The following is a 9,038-nucleotide window of genomic DNA, read 5'->3' on the forward strand; positions in this document are numbered from 1 at the left end:
GCCTTGAAACTGAGTTTTTATATTTAGTCAGTTTTTTTCTACAAAGCGTAAATGTTGACATGTTTTACGAATCCAAAACAAAGAAACAAAAAATAATAAATAAATAATGCTTATTTTAAGTAATTTATTTTAAATAATTTTTTTTTAATCCTCTTTTTTTTTTTTCATAATTAAAAAAACTTATGTTTCTGAACAATAACAAAAACATATACTTTATCGTCATAAGTCACTAGCCGAACGTTTTGTTTATGGAATTTAATTAAAATAATTTAACAATGCTAAAGTTTATCCAACCGAAAAGAATAAAAGTTTCCGTCAGTTTTGTACACGGTTTTATTAATTAATTTAATTTAAATAATTTAACAATGCTGAAGTTTATCCAACCGTAACCGAAGGAGAAAGCGATGAAAGAACATATGAAAGTTTGAAAAAAAGCTATAGAAAATAAACTGGCATTATTTTTTAAATTGTAAATTTTCATTTTTTTTAATGACGTTCTAAAAATATTAATTAAAAAAATATCTTTCTATAACTTTTAAATAATAAAGAAAAAACAAACTCACCTAAGAACTTTGATAAGTCCATAGTGAAACGAGTTGTTTGTTTATGTTTTTCCGTTCAGTCAGTCAGTACGTTGTGCTGCTGCTGTGTGGCTACTGGCTAGCTGACAGTTGATAATTGATCTTGCTGCCATTAAGTTGAAAATCTTTGTAGGTACCCTAACTTTTATTAGTGTGCACTCCTTGATTTATGGGGCCATAAACATGACACCAACAGATTATTAAAGAGGAGATATTCCTCTACAAAACAATGCCTTTTTCGGAATTCTTACTATAAAATTTCTTTCATGTTTCTTTCACTGAAGTTTTCAAGTTGGATTTTTTTTTAGAAAAACCACTTATAACCTTTTAATAACCTCACCATGTTATTAAGTGACCTTTTTTCTTTAAAATGATACCATTTTTATATACCTAGAGACTCACAATATGAAGCGCAACAAATTTGAAAAACGTCATTTTTTTTTGTAAAAAATAAAGCGACATTTACCAAAATTAGAGGCATAACTTGAAAAATCCTGAAAAAAACATTATTAAAGACACAAGAAAAAGAATTATATATCTATAAAGACAAAAGATTAAATTTTATTTAAATCAAAACCATATCAAAATAACCCAAAAAACAAACGAGATATCGCAAGTTGAAGTTAAGGGAAATTTTACTTTATTTACTAGTTTTCGCACCTAAACTAGGCCAGTTTGGGATACCTATTTATAACAATAAGATACTGAATTTTCAAGAGTCTATGACAATTTTAAATGCCTTTACGAAAAAGTCTGGACACTTATTGAAGACATCTCGTATAAAAGCATTCCTTCCTTTAAATATATTTCATTAATATTCTAGACATTTTCTGTTTACATATTTGAGTTTACATCCTTTCTACTTTCTTAATGAGTTCTTTTTTTTTCTGCTTTAATGAGTACAGATTGTAAAATATAAAGTTTTAGTTTATTAGTGTTCAAGAAAAAGGTGCTGTTTCCTAAAGTTTTTGAAATTGGAATCGAAGGCAAAAATGTTGATTTGCATTGAATCTAACTATGCACCTTTCTGATACACACACACCATACATGTACAAATATACATGTAACTATATATATATATATACACATACTAGCTGTACCCTGCCACGCGTTGCAGTGGCTCAATTTGGTGTAATGGAAAAATTTAATAAAAGAGAAAATGCATGTTTCTTATATTAGTACAGCAATCCACTGCAAAAAGTGAAAAAGAAGGCGAAACTGAAAAAAATGGTGCTCTTGCAGAATTTGATCTGGATCCTCGAGAGTTTCTGTCAATCATTCATGTTTTGGACTTGACCAACAATCAGTGGATGAAGCCGAACGTAGCAAAAATGTTGAAACGCTAAATGCTTTTTTTTTTTTTGTTGTTTTAAAAAATGTGATTTAGTAATTAATATTTGGTTGATGGTGGGGGGAGGGGGGGTTACTATACACAGATTCGAAAAAGTTGTCCAAAAACAAATAAATGAAAGCAAAGGTAAGGTAATTTACGTTTCTACCTAATTGGATAATTGTGTAGTGTTTTTATGTAATGTAAAATGTTTAATTGGCTCAAAAAACAGAAATGGTCGCGAATTCTGTTGAATACGTTAAGTTTGGGAAAGTAAGTTGAAAACTAAAAACTATACAAAACAGTGTCTGAAACTCACCGAATATATGTTACCATGACATAGGCTGGCATAATGGATAGGTTTCTGACAGTATTTTGTATAGTTTTTTTAGTTTTAACTCACTTTCTCTAACTTAAAGTAATCAACAGTGTCCACCACCATTTGTAACTTTCAAATACACCAATAAACACTGTTTTTCGAGCCGACTAAATGTATTAAATGAAAAGGGTTTATATTACTAAACACAGATACAAAGAAGTTGTCAAAAAATAAATATATAACAAATAAATGTTATCAAAGGCAAGAAAAGTAAGTGTTCTACCTAACTGGATAAGATTTTAGTGTTTTTATGTAATGTATAATCGGTTCAAAAACATTCAATGTTTATCGGTATATCTGAAAAATACAAATGGCGGCAGACTGTATTGAACATGTTAAGTTTGGGGAAATTTTGGGAAAATGAGTTTAAACTAAAAATACTGTTAGGAACTCACTCAATATATGTTACCATGATGTAGGCTGGCATATAATCGGTGGTTTTAAACTTTTGCTCGGTACAGGTGACGACTTTTAAAAATCCCTTTCAGTGATTACCTGGTTTGAGGATATTTGTACAACTAAACGGCAAATCTGCTCAAAAAAATCCGGTATTATTTTACTTTAAGGCCCGTTTCATGTTCATATATAACGAAATATTTTATTGTAGATTTCGGTGTGCTAAAAACGAATCTGCAAACCGTTTACGTAGCAAAAAAAAAGTTTTCATGACATTCATGAAATTACTTTTTCGAAAAGTGGGTGATCACTTTTCAATGTAAATTTAACTTAGAATGAGCACCCACTTTCTGGCCACCTGAGAGAGGGGCATTTTTCTGTTTCTTGGCTAAAAAGTTTTTTGTTTGATTTCTTTTGCATGGTAATAACCCCTGAACTCTGGGACTATTTTCCATTTAACAGCCGTAGCCTTCGTTTACGCTATGCGTAAGCATAAACGAAAGCTGTTTAGCCAATAAACATGGGAAAAAATCCCCCCTCTCTCAGGTGGCTAGAAAGTGGGTGCTCATTTTAAGTTAAATTTACATGGAAAAGTGATCGCCACTTTTTCGAAAAAGTAATTTCTTCATATCATAAAAACTATTTTTTTGTGACGGAAACGGTTTGCAGATTCGTTTTTAGCACACCAAAATCTACAAAAAAAATTTTGTTATTTACGAACGTGAGATGCACAGCCCTTAATGGAAAATTATATCAAAAATCCGGGGGAAAATAGTTTTCAATAAAAACAGCAAATGAATTCGATAGAAAAAAAATGGATGCTATTTTTTTTTTCTTTCTGTGTGTTTCTTGGCTAAAAGGTCTTTTTGTTTGATTTCTTTTGCATGGTATTAACCCCTGAACTCTGGGACTATTTTCCATTTCACAGACGTAGCCTTTGTTTATGCTATGCGTAAGCATAAACGAAAACTGTTAAATATGCATTCGCGTACCAAACTGCCTTGTCAAAAAAACCTTTAAGCCAATAAACACGAAAATAAATGCCCCTTCCTCAGGTGGCCAGAAAGTGGGTGCTCATTTTAAGTTAAATTTAGAGGGAAAAGTGATCACCCACTTTTCGGAAAAAAAAATTTCTTCAGATCATGAAAACTATTTTGATACTCCTTGGGCGTTGAGTTCCATGGCGACCCGCAGAATTATTTAATGGTCGTTCCCTTAGTACCCCCCTAGTCAAGGCTAACGCATGCGCACGTAACATTTTTTATTTATTTACTTACGTGGTGGAGTTTCTATACTGATAGGTTTTTTGAAATTTTTTCACTGGATTGATTGAACACTAACCAGATTATGAAAAAAAATTGAAAAAAAAAAAAAAAATCATTTCAACATTTGAAAGGGATACTCACTTTTTAGTTACCACGTTCTGGTAAATCGGTCACTTTTTATTTATTTATTATTTTTTTTTCTAAATATGGAAGTGTCTTCGGGAGATATAAAATGGTCGCATGTTGACGAAGCAATGTATCGGGAGGCGTACGGGATTAAAAATTATTGGTAAATTTTTAGATTAGGTCCACCTCCTCAATTTTCTTTTAAATGACGACTTGAAATGGTTTTTGACTATGCTGAATACGAAAATCGCATCGAAATTTTGCAGAAATAAGTAGTTATCAAGATATAAAAAGTTGTATTATGCATTGTAATCTTTGGCGGCCATCTTTTTTACGTGTGTGTATTTGTTTATGGCGCGTGTGCACGTAAAAAGATGGCCGCCGAAGAATACAATGCATAATACAACTATTTATTTCCGCAAAATTTCAATGCAATTTGCGTGTTCAGCATACTCGGAAACCTATAAATGTCGTCATTGAAAGGAAAATTGTGGAGGTGGACCTAATCTAAAAAAATACCAAATTATTAAACATTTCTCTAGCATGTTAGTGAAATTTATAATACTTTAAAAAAATTAAAAAGAAACAAAACAAAAGTTTTGAAAAAAAACTCACCTTTCACAAAAACAATTTAAAAAAAAAAAAAACCACAAACTGACTAAATAAGTAAAAAAAAAAAAAAATAATTAAAAATCTCGAAACTTTATTTTCATGAAAACAATGAAAAAAAGTCCTGTTCTCTATATTTTTTTTTCTTTGAGAAACAAATATATTTCTGACTTAGAAATGCGGTAGAGACTCATTATTTTTACTTTCTATGGTTTTGATATACCGCGTTTTTATTGCTTACAAAATGGGTGACTGATTTATCAGAACGTTGTAACTAAAAAGTGAGCACCACTTTCAAATGTCGAAATAATGATTTCTTTTTTACATTTTTTTTTTTTTTTAATAATCTGTTTAATTAGTGTCCAATCAATAATAATCCAGTGAAAAAAAATTCCAAAAACCTATAAGTATAGAAATTAAGCATGGGAGTAATGTTTGTACAACAACGTCGCCTTTCGCACTTTTACAAACATTTTTTTTTTAAAGTAACTAAACCATTTATTGATAATTTGTCACGTGTACAAACAGTTATTTATTTACGTAGGCTTAACTCCTTTCATGAATAAGAAAAGTTTTACTCTTTAAGAATAATAAAAGGAAAAAGTTACTGAACATTTATAAAAGGACTTCTTTTCATGAAGGCCAGAGGAATAGTTGGCCGAAAATTCGTGAAACAACAACAATAAATAAAAATGGTGCTAATGCAGAGAGCCGCGCTATTTTTTAAATCATATTTCCACGTTTAAATAACGTTTTACGATATGTTTTTTTTTTAATTATTTATTCAATTGTAAGGTTAAAGTACAGAATAGGTACAAAACATCCTTACCTCCCCATGTTAAGAATGACTTTTTAAATAATAACATTATTTCAGCACGGATCACTCTCTGCATGAGTAATCTTATATAGAAAAACAAAAAAAACTCAAAAGCAAGCAACAAACTTTTTTTGGCCTTATATAATAAAGAAAAGATGTGTAAATTAAAAAATTTGGAAGATAAACAAATGAAATATGTTTTTTTTTGTTTGTTTTTTTTTACTTATCGAGTTAACAGAAAATGAAACCTTTCGTCAATTCGTGGCTGTGAAATGAATCGAACCGGAAGTTCAGTTTTATCAACAGAACAGATTCGCAGAAACGATAAATAAATATATTTATTTTATTTAATATTTTAATTTTAATTAGGTAAATTTATTTTAATAACATAAAAACATACCTCGACTCTAAAAATGGGTTGTCTGAAAATTTCAAATAAATTGGTAACGTATAAACATGGTTTTATTTCTTTAGAACGAACCAACTTTACATTTTTATATATATAGATATATATACACACACACATACAGACATACACACACATTGTATTATGAATAAATCCATCCATACCATATTTTTTCTATATGCTGATATGTTACGTAATTAATGCACAACCTATCAATTATGATAAAAGATGGAGCAGATAATGTCGCCCGATTACATAACAAATATGTAAATAACAGATTTATCAGTTTATTAGTGGATTGGCTCAGAAAATTTTACATGTCAGTGTAAATCAAAAAGTGCATAATGTAATAATTTTTTACATGTTGAGCACTTAAATATTGCGAGAAAACATTTGAAATTGACTTCCTTTCAAAGGAATCTTTCTATGTTTGGTAAAAACTTGTGTGTGAGTTCATTCTCTATGAACTCCAAAACAGCTTGAAATTTCACACAAATGTATTTTATGTCTAGGGACATTCTTAGGTTTTATATTGGAATTCTCCGATAAGTATCGATAATCGAAAAACTCTGATTAAAGAAGGAAGTCTAATTTTAACCAAAGTTTACACCCTTATAAAACCTAACATCACAAGTGCATTTTAAAAGTTTTATCACCACACAAGCAGAAGGGTCCAGCATATAAAATCAACAGTAGGTTCTTTCATAAGATAGTGCCATGTTCAAAATGAAGGTTTCTGTTCAGAGCACAACTGAACCATGATACTTGACTTTTGCATTTTAAACTTTAATTCAAACCATTATATGAAAATAATTTTATAAAATCAATAATGCGTTCTCTACAGTGCAATGTAGATTACAATGCATTGTGGATTAAGTCGCTGTGTCCCCACAGCATGTGAAGCTTCCAGGAAGAAGCTTCACATGCCTATGGTAGGCCCCAACTAGAGCTTGCAATCAATTGATTTAAATTTTTAACCGAGTGAAAACAAAAAGTGCTAGGAAGAAACAAGGGAGATAATTCTGACTTATAATTGAAAAAAATCAAAGATTATTGAGAGAAAGGGTTTGCATTGCGGGAAAACAAAACAAAATTACAAAACATTCAGAACATTTTTAAGTTCAATACAAAAGAATTTACTCACCTTTTTAATATGAAAGAATTTCCTCACCTTTTTAATATGAGTGACGAGAGTTGATTTTAACTTCTTCTCATTCTTTTGAGCACTTTGAACAGGTAGATCCTCTAGTATATAATTTAGTTGAGAATTTTAGTTGTTTAGTTGAAAATTACAGTTAAAAATTACTTAGGATGTGGAAATGTATTTAAAAGGATATTATGTCGCATAAAGAGAGAGGGTGATACCATTGGGAGTATATTTGAAAGTCCCATCAGGCTGTAGGAAGTGCAATGATATGGGCTGACAAGATATAACTAGTTACTGATTTCCTGGTAATTGATTTAGAATGGAGATCACATTGCAAAATTTTTGTGTTAAGTTTTTTTGAAAGTATGAAAAAGGAGAAGCTTTCATTATGGCACAGGTATAACTTTGGTCGGGAGGATGATATTGGAAGTACCTGCAAGAGAAAAACATCCAGCAACTAAAGTATGAATAACCATTGTAAACTTCAATGTTTCCATAGTGATGCCATGTTTAGCATGTAACATTTGAGCAGATAAGTGAATTTAGTTGGATGCTGGATCATTCATTCATCAACGGAAGTACAAGTCCTCTTTTCCATTCTCTCTTTGTATGCATATGTTTTCCACTTCTGGTTTGGAAATCTCCAATCACTTAAAATTTTGCTAAAAACTGTAGATCTGAAAGTTGTCTTGGGTCAGACTTCATCATTGTCAACTACATCCATCTATTCTCAACACATTTGCCAGGTTTTAGGTAGACATAATGCCACGAAATTTGATTAAAAATTCCTCACAAAGATTTCTAGACAGTAGATTGCTAGCAAATGACCATGAATGAGAGACTGGAAAATCTTGCAAAAGTAATTATACATCATTTCATTATTGCAGTGCTAGATAACTTTGTATAAATTATACATCATTTAATATTACAGCTCACCATATAAGAAATTAATGAAGTTCCTTTGACAGACTTTTGTAAAGGTTGCAAATGCAATTCATCAGGTGACTTGAGAATTTTTTTCAAAAGATAAGTGTGAAACAAACACATCCTAACCCGACGTCTAAACATATAAACCAGCTGTATTACTCAGTAGTCTATGTACTTGCAATTTTTCTTCTTTTTTTTGTCGTTTTCGGTTTCGATTTTATTTAAGGTTTTTTTTTCAAATTGGACGAATACAGAGTTACCTCCCTTTTGTTTAAAAAGTTCTGCTTCCTCACTTTCACTCTAATGCGTTCGTCTGCAAGCGAGAAAAGGCGTATTTTACTCGTTGGCTTTTATATTATGAGATGGAAGTACATATATTTATATACGCATAAATATGCATTTATCTTTAGCAATGGACGATATAGATAGATATATCTATATATATATATATATATCTATATATATATATATATATATATATGCAATAAAATGTGTGTATTTTGCTAGCCTCAATGTAACTTTGATAATTACACATTGATTTATTATGATTTTACTATTTTATTAATTGAATATTCATTGCAATCAAAAATGCAATAAAAAAAAAACTAAAACGAAATCACATTTATTTCAGCATTTTGGGCACCTTCCACTTTTAGGTTTTTATTAAAAACTTTAATTATAAAAAAAACTGTATAGAGAAAAAAAAAGCAAAATAAAAATGAAAGTAAAAAGACTGCTGAATCACGCCAAATAGGTACAACTACTATATAAATAACCAGCTGTACTTTGGCACGTGTTGCTGTGGCTCGATTATATATATATATATATATAATATATATATATATATATATATATATATATATAATATATATATATATATATATATATATATATATATATATATATATATATATATATATATATTATATATATATATATATATATATATATAAATTATATATATATATATATATATATATATATATATAATATATATATAATATATATATATATAATATATATATATATATATATATATATATATATATATATAT

Source organism: Euprymna scolopes, chromosome 20 (assembly GCF_053919585.1).
Source record: "Euprymna scolopes isolate OS-2025 chromosome 20, ASM5391958v1, whole genome shotgun sequence".
Classification (NCBI taxonomy): Eukaryota; Metazoa; Mollusca; class Cephalopoda; order Sepiida; family Sepiolidae; genus Euprymna; species Euprymna scolopes.